The sequence below is a fragment of the Schistocerca serialis genome, chromosome 12 (assembly GCF_023864345.2).
Source record: "Schistocerca serialis cubense isolate TAMUIC-IGC-003099 chromosome 12, iqSchSeri2.2, whole genome shotgun sequence".
Classification (NCBI taxonomy): domain Eukaryota; kingdom Metazoa; phylum Arthropoda; class Insecta; order Orthoptera; family Acrididae; genus Schistocerca; species Schistocerca serialis.
The window spans coordinates 118088136-118097584 of NC_064649.1; positions in this window are offsets into that span (position 1 = coordinate 118088136).

Below are 9449 nucleotides of genomic sequence, written 5' to 3' on the forward strand. Positions count from 1 at the left end.
GTTTCTGATTTCCACAGTAATCCAAGGCCTATAATCTGATTTAAACAGGTTTTCTCTCACTATCATCTTAAGAAACATTTCTTCAAATAGACTCATAATCTCAGCGATAAATATACTAAATCTGGAGTTCCCATCAACAGCATTGTATAGCAGAGACCAGTAATCAAGCTATAGTTCATTATTAATATTTTCCATGGTGTGTGTGTGTGTGTGTGTGTGTGTGTGTGTGTGTGTGTGTGTGTGTGTGTGTTTGTAATTCTCATGTTTTTTGAAATGAAATTTACTTTTCTCTCTATATTTATTAGTTTATGGTGGGAAACTGTCTCTCATAATCAGAGAGGCCATTTATAATATTTTTGACTGTTAAGTTACTAAACATATCCTTTTCTATGAATATCAAACACTGTAAAGTCCAGGATGGAATAACAACAATACAAAAAGGATAGGTTGCAACTGACCACATAGAGGAGGTGTTGAGTCACAGACAGACACAATGAAAAGACTGCTAAACTTTTTGCTTTCGGCCAAAAAAGTCCTCCTTCAGAAGCAGAAAACGCACACACATCTGCTGTCTACAGCCCTATGGGCCTGACTAGAGGTCGTGCCTGCATCTGATATGTTAGTAATCCATGTTGGCTGGCGACGATAAGGGGGAGGCATGAGGTGGAGGAATAAGAGGGTGGGATGGAGGAAGATGTGTTGCTGGCGGAGTGAACAGGGGTGAGAAGGGGATGGGATAGGGCTGCTAAGGTGCAGAGTCGGGAGGCTGTGCAGGGGGAAGGGAAAAGGAGGGACATAGACAAGGGGAAAAGACTAGTGGGTTGAATAAAGGCATGGGTAGTGTTGGAGTGGGAGTGGTAAAGGAGGTGGAGGGCTGGGAGTAGCAAAGGGTGAGGCCAGGGAGGGTTACGAGAACAAAGGATATGTGGTAGTAAAAGTCCCAACTGCACATTTCAGAAAAGCTGGTGTTGTTAGGAATGATCCAGATGGTGCAGGAGGTGAATGCAGTCACTGAAGTGAAGCACATTGTGTTGAGCAGCGTGTTCTGCAACTGAGTGGTGCAACTGTCTCTTGGCCACAGACTGGCTGTGGCCATCCATTTTATTTATTTTATTTTATTTACTCATCAAGTTCCGTAGGACCAAATTGAGGAGCAAATCACCAAGGTCATGGAACGTGTCAGTACATGGAATACAACATAAACATAATAACAGATAAAAATAAATGTTCATGAACCTTAAAAAAAAATCAGTCCATAGGTTTAAGTAAACGCTATCAGCAATACAATAAAAATGAGCTTAATTTTTCAAGGAACTCCTTGACAGAATAGAAGGAATGACCCATGAGAAAAGTCTTCAGTTTCGATTTGAAAGTGCGTGGACTACTGCTAAGATTTTTGAATTCAAGTGGCAGCTTATTGAAAATGGATGCAGCAGTATACTGCACACCTTTTTGCATAAGAGTTAAGGAAGTCTAATCCAATTGCAGGTTTGATTTCTGCCGAGTATTAACCAAGTGAAAGTTGCTTATTTTTGGGAATAAATTAATACTGGTAACAAGAAACGGCAATAAGGAATACCCAGACTCGTGAACAGAGGTCAACAAGAGGTTCATGAACTAACACCACTTATTGCCCAAACTGCCCATTTCTGAGCCAAAAATATCCTTTTAGAATGGGAGTGTTACCCCAAAACATAATACCAAACGACAATAGCAAATGAAAATAAGCAAAGTAGACTAATTTTTGTGCCGAATGATCACTCACTTCTGATACCGTTCGAATAGCAAAAATGGCAGTACTAAGTCTTTGAACAAGATCTTGAATGTGGGCTTTCCACGACAGCTTACTATCTATCTGAACATGTAGAAATTTGAACTGTTCAGTTTCACTAATCGTATACCCGTTCTGTGAAAATAAAATGTCAGGTTTTGTTGAATTGTATGTTAGAAACTGTAAAAACTGAGTCTTACTGTGATTTAGTGGTAGTTTATTTTCTACAGGTGCACTCAGCCTTGTGATGCCAATTGAGGAGCTACTCGACCGAATAGTAGCGGCTCCGGTCAAAGAAAACCATCGTAACGACCGGGAGAGCGGTGTGCTGACCACACGCCCCTCCTAACCGCATCCTCATCTGAGGATGATACGGTGGTCGGATGGTCCCGATGGTCCACTTGTGGCCTGATGACGGAGTGCTTTTTTTTATTTTCTACAAGCCATGAACTGAGATCATATACTGCACTATTTGAAACCGAGCCAATGTTGCACACAACATCCTTTACTACCAAGCTAGTGTCATCAGCAAACACAAATATTTTAGAGTTACCCGTAATACTAGAGGGCATATCATTTATATAAATAAGGAACAAGAGTGGCCCCAACACGGATCCCTGGGGCACCCCCACTTGACAGTACCCCACTCAGACTCCACATCACAGCCGTTATCAACATGGTGTATTGGTGAATAATGACCTTTCGCTGCCTGTTGCTAAAGTAAGAGGTGAACCAATGTGAGCTACTCCTCGTATTCCGTAATGGTCCAACTTCTGGAGCAATATTTCATGCAGACAAGACAGCTTGTTAATTGTCATGCCAACAGAGAAAACGGCACAGTGGTTGCAGCATAATTTGTAGATCACGTAGCTGTTTTCATATGTTTTTCCCTGTCTTTGATGGGATCTGAGACAGTGCTGGAGAAGGTGGTAGTGGGTGTATGTATGGGACTGGTCTCGCATCTAGGCCTGTTGCAGGGATATGAGCTGTGAGGCAGGGGGTTGAGAGTAGGGATGGACGAGGATATTGTGTAGGTTCAGTTGGCCTTGGAATACCAATGTGGGAGGTGTGGGGAGGATTGTGGATTCCTGAGTTCAGGGCATGATGAGAGATAGTCAAAACCCTTGTAGAGGATGTGATTCAGATCTTCCAGTTTTGGCAGGTACTTAGTCATGTAATGAATGCTGCTTTGTGACTGAACTGTGGCAGGTGGGAGATAGTAGGTGACTGAAGAGATGGGGCACGGCTGATCTTTTTCTGGACAAGGTCTGTGAAGGCCTTGAGACCTTTGGCACATTTAGAGATGTGAGAAACACGAGTGACTAGGCTGTACAGAAGGACATCTTGGTATGGAATGATTGGCAGCTGTCATAATGGAGGTACTGCTGTGGTGGGTAGGTTTGATGTGGACAGAGGTACTGATGTAACCGTCCGATGTCAACGTTGAGGAACCTGGCTTGTTGGGTCAAGAAGGTCTAGGTGAAACAAAATGGGGAGAAGAGCAATCCTTTCGAGTCAGCACAAGGTTTTAATATTGTGCCAGAAACACCATCCTCCTCCTTTTTGTGCAGTGCTCTTTGTCCACCCAACATCTGGTCAGGACTGTTATGGTACTTCACCAATTTCATGGAGAGTCAACTGTACCTGAATACAGAGTATTATGTGATGAAGTTGCCACTCCCAAAGACATTTTAAAGCTCCTGCCAGCTCCTTGGCCCCCACCCCACTCCTCTGCCAGCATGAAATCTGTGAATCCCTGCTGTCTGCATCTAGTGTAATTGCATGGTGAAATGTGACATTGTTTTGCAAAGTGTCTGAATCTTATTTTAGACAGGGTGTGGGAACCAGCTCTATATTTACCAAGATGGATGTGGGAAACCGCCTAAGAACGATGTTGTGGCCGGCCAGTGCACCTGCCTCCTCTGTCATCTGTGAGATAAGTTTGATCTGGGGTTGGTGCATCTCCCTGTATCCGAGAAGTGGATGCTTTAATGCACTAGGCTATCTAGACAGCTACAAACACCATAATATCCAGCAAAATTACAACTTTTTAGTGACATGACAAACTATGTAATCTGTGTACGGGCTGCATTTTTGGAACTAACGTTTGTTAGTGGTGCACATAGTGTCAGTGCAAGTAAATTTAATGCACATATAGTGGTTGACTAGTAATGGACGCTATGGTTTGTGCCCTGTGTTGAAGTAATCACTGAATTTGGTGGTCAACATTTCATAGTGTCACCACTATTGCTATAGATTTGTTTTTTAACAATTTTCCAGATTGTCTTAAAAAATACAGATGAGAGTATTTTACACTGCTGATAGCAATGTCATTTTAACTCTTTACTACAAATTTTTCTCTGAATTAGACAGAGCTCTGTCTTCATAGCACAAGGCAACATTGTCACAGTTTGTGATCTTTTTTTTGTTTGGTTGGTATGACATCTGTCAACGATATTTAGTATACATCAAGTCATGGAACAAACAACATCATATGTTTTCATTGTGTTAACACTGTCGAATTTTGTACAAGAAAGTGATGATTTGCGGAAAGCATTAATTCTTTGTTTCCATTTGAAAAAAAGTGCTGCAGAGTCGCATCGAATGCTTGTTGAGGCATATGGTGATCGTGCTCTATCAGAAGCAACGGGAAAAAGATGGTTTCAATGGTTCAGAAATAATGATTTTGATGTAAGAAATGAAGAACGTGGAAGACCACCAAAAAGTTCAAAGGCGCTGAATTGCAAGCAATATTGGATGAAGATGACAAATGGCTCTGAGCACTATGGGACTTAACATATGAAGATGACACTTTGAGACAGAAGCAAATGGCAGCAATGCTAAATGTTGCACAGCAAACAATTTCTGACCGTTTGAAAGCTATGGGAAAGATCCAAAAGTGGGGAAAATGGGTGCCACATGAATTGAATGAAAGACAGATGGAAAACCAAAAAACCATTTGTCAAATTTTGCTTCAAAGACATGAAAGAAAATCAATTTTGCATCGAATTGTTACTGGTGATGAAAAATGGATTTATTTTAAGAATCCTAAATGGGAAAAATCATGAGTTAATCCAGGACAACCATCAACATCGACTGCAAAACCAGATCGATTCGTCAAGAAGACAATGCTCTTTGTTTGGTGGGATCAGAAAGGTGTGGTGTATCATGAGCTTCTAAAACCTAGTGAAACTGTGAATACCAATTGTTACAGACAATAAATGATCAATTTGAACTATGCATTGATCGAAAAAAGACCAGAATGGGCCAGAAGACATGGCAAAGTAATTTTTTTTACATGACAGTGAACCTGCACACAAAGCAAAACTGGTTCAGGATACAATCAAAACACTTGGCTTGGAGCTGCTACCCCACCCACTGTATTCACCAGACTTGGCCCCTTCCGACTACCATTTGTTTTCATCAGTGGGACACGAATTGGCTGAGGAACACTTCGATTCCTAAGAAGAAGTCGAAAATTGGGTGTCTGATTGGTTTGCTTCAAAAGATGAATATTTTTATTGGTGTGTTGTCCACAAGTTGTCAGGTAGGTGGTCAGAATGTATAGAAAGCAATGGTCAGTAGTTTGAATAAAATGTTTTTACTTTTCAATTCAAAATTAATGTTTCATTTTCACAAAAAAACGCTCATTTCATACCGGTACACCTGGTATATGATCTGCACTCAAGCTCTTCTTGAGATTCTGACACAGGCTATTTTAGGTATGGGTAGTGTTCCCACCATTCTCAAAAAATGTGTCAAGTATTACAGTGTCTAGGTAGGTGGCTCTCTCATCTTCTCGGTAAGAACAGGGCATCTGTCAGTTTTAGAGTCAACTTGCGGAATTAGGAGAGCAGCTTTGTGGCAAATTATAACCTGTAATGAGACATGGCACTGTCACTATGAACTGGAGTGCTTGAGGATGAGTACTTCGTGAGCAAAAGGAGGATTCAGACAAGGATCAGATCTGGACTGTCAGCACTAGAACCTCTGACAACTCCTTCAAGCTTCAAACAGTGTTCTGGGCATTGATTTTCTTCAGGATATGAAGGCAATGATAATGGAATTGGCCTACTGCTGTGCTGGATATGAAACTACCTGTCACAGGAACATCTACTTCCCTGGTCCATTGTAAGAGAAGGCATGAAGCATCTAATCTGATCACATGAAATAAATACATCTGTGTGACTGTTCTGCTGTATACAGCAGCACATTAAACAGCAATAAACGTTATCAAAATCACTAGACACCTCTGGAGCATGCTTCTTTCAGACAGTATTGGAACCCTTGAAAAAGAGCTAGTGGAGGAAATGAAAAAACAACTATATGATTGTACGGCAGTATTGGGCGGAAGGCCACACCTGGAATAGTTCAGCTGCTGAGCACAAGTCCCTCTATTTGACGCCACTTCGGTGACTTGTCCATCAAAGGTGATGAGATTAAACAATGACGACAAGACATACGCCCAGTGCCTGAGGGAATAGATTCTTCAATCCAGCTGGAAATTGAACCTGGGACCCCAGAATCTAGAGGCAACAATGCCGACCATGAGCTGCAGAGTACTGAGGATGCAAATTGAGTGACAGTGCACTGTTTGAAGAATGGGTGCTTCATTATCTGTCATTGGAGTGCTTTTTTTGTGATGAGGAACCTAGAAACTGCTGATCCTGTGCAAAAACAAATGAACCATTTCGAAGTAAACTACTGTGAAAAAAATATTCTGCTTTTGTAATTGTATGTCACCAGTACACTTTTTTCCTTGACTTTAACATTTCTAGTTTTAATTTAAATTAACCACTGACCCCCTAAACAACTGAACATTGGTTTGATTTAAACAGATTGGAATTAAACATAAAAGACCCAACTGACACAGCTCAACTAAACAGTTGAAATTAATTTTTAAAACAGGAGGCTCCATGAAGCAAAGAGTATTAGATTCTTGGCAATCTTTGTAGGAAAAAAATTATTGCCTTCATATATAAACTACTCAGAAAACAAATTAAGCAGCCTGCATTCGGAATGACAATGCTGCCCTATATAAGTGATATGGAGAAAGAGAAATTGTCTGTCACATCTATTTTGAGTCTTTAGGGGGAATGCACATACCAAAACTAGTGTGTTGTTACCAGAGAAATGATGTGTTAGAAATTTGCATAACACTAAGATATCTAAGTATTACTACCATTAAAAAACTGTGTGTATGTAATGGATTTAAGATTGGTAAAGATCTTTGTTTGTGATCATCCCCACAACAGGAAGTTTTCTCTCAGATTGGGGTCTGAGTGAATTACCCTCCAACCAAACCATCCCAAAATTATCTCTCATTTCTTTCTGAGGTGTAAACTAACAGTTCTAAAAACTGAGAATAATTGTTTTCAATCAGCAGTACTGGAATCACCCCGCATGAAGGTAAGTACTAACAGCAAGTATACATGACAATTCAGAATTACGTATAAGGAACGACTACTGACATGTGTTCAATACCAGGAATGAAAAAATTTCACTTTTCTACACACTGAAACTTTATTCCCAGACCCTACAGCACATAGCCATGAAAATATGTAATAAATGGAAAGCGAGAAACACCCACACTATACAACTAGATTTGCTGAAAGGGAATAACATTCCATCCTCACGAAAAAATATTATTTGGTAACAGAATTTTTAAATGACAATAGAACTATCTTTGGAATGTAAATGTGTGCTGGTGGCCATAAATTAAAAGTAATTTAGATTTTTGACAAATCTATTTGTCTCTGTTATATCGCTTTTAATCATTTTTTGGATGTTTAATCTCTTCTTACTTTCTGTGGTTGTTAAGAAAAATTGAAAATAAATCCTGCACCATGCAAGACACTGTTTCATTATTTTCACATTACCCAAACACATTGCTAGCTTCAGTGGGGGCTTATTACTCTTTCTGAACATTGCTACGAAACAGTGACTTCTTGTGGAGTTTTAGGAATTTCAGCTTTTAGCTGTTTACATATATAGAGGACTTAGATTTTACTTTAGTTTACATATATAGCAAAAGACATATGAAGGCCTTATTTCAATAGTGGTATTTTGAGATAATGTGCCCTAAATATAACTGAGTGATGACAGTAGAAAGAAACAGTAACCCCCAGAAACAAGTGATGGACTGCAATGTTTCAGGTATCCCAGGCCAAAATTGGAGGTCTATCATTATTGAAATAAGGCCTTCACATATATAGGTAAAGCCAGTAACTGTTGCATGTTTACACTACACTGAAAATTAGGCCTAGAGTATTAATTTGGAAATTAAAGATATACAGTTGTTCATACCTTACATGACTCTATCAACAAGTTTGTCCTTGTAGTTTTATATCTACCACACATTCTACAGTTTGTCATGTGCAAACAGCAAAACTTTTGTGTTTTTCACTCATTTTAGACTGAATGGTGTTATATTGTAACATATTACTATTTAGTGTGGTGCATGTTGTTTCTGATGCTGTAGTAGTGATTTCTTTGTGTACATAATGAGACAAAAAGGAAGGAAGTAAAAGGGAATACCACTGAAATAAAAGAAATATAAGAAACTGGCAGCAAAAGAAAGAGTTTGGAAAAGGATAGTAATTGGGGGTAAAAGGATGCTGTATGGAATTACAAGGAGTAAGAGGAAGGAAAACATGAACTCAAAACTAGTGAAAAGGGAAAGTGGAGTGCCTATAACAAACCAGAGGGGGATAAGGAAAAGATGGAAAGAGCACTACTAAATGTAAAAAAAAAAAACAATGAAAGGGGAAGAGGAGTATGGTGGACACATATGGGCCTGTAAAAAGAGAAAGATATTACAGTGATAGAAGTGGAACTAACAGTTGTTGGAATGGAAGCAGAAGAGGCGGCAGCTGGAATAGATGAAATATGTGTAGAGATAGATTGCTAACATGCAAATGGACTCAGAAATGTGTGCCTGGGGAAAACAGAATTGCAATAATAATTCCAGTTTTCAAAAAGACATACGGAAAAGTATGTGAAAACTATCGAGGGATCGTGCTTATATCACAAGAAGCAAAAATAATGGAGAGGACATTGGAAAGACGATTAAAGGAAAAAGTGGAAGGGCACTTGAAAGAGGCTCATTGTGGATTTCAACATGGTAGACCAGCAGTGGACACAATCTTTAGTATGAGACATTTGATGAAAAGACATTAGGAGTATGGGAAAGATCTGGTGATGACTTTTCTTGACCTAGTGAAGGCATACAATAGTGTCTCCAGAGAAAAGGTACTGGAAGCCTTGGAGAGAGAGAGAGAGAGAGAGAGAGAGAGAGAGAGAGAGAGAGAGAGAGAGAGTTGGAAAACAAATAGTTCAAATTCTTCAAGTGATGTATGATGAAAGCTTCAGCTCTGCCCACACTCAAGTTGGAAGGGCTGATGGATTTTGGAATGTTAGAGGGTGAGGCAAGGAAGTGTGGTGTCACCATTATTATTTACAGGGCAGTGGATGCAATTGTGAGAGAGACAGAAGTGGCTCACAGAGGAAGTGCGATTAAGTTATTGATATTTGCCAATGAAATTGTGTGGTGGGCAACAAACAGAAAGTATGTACAAGAACAACAAGACATCTTAAATGGAAAAAAAAGAAAAGTGGGATGAAATGCACTGTGGAGAAAATCAAGACTATGGTGATAACTATAGGAGGTAAAGATCAA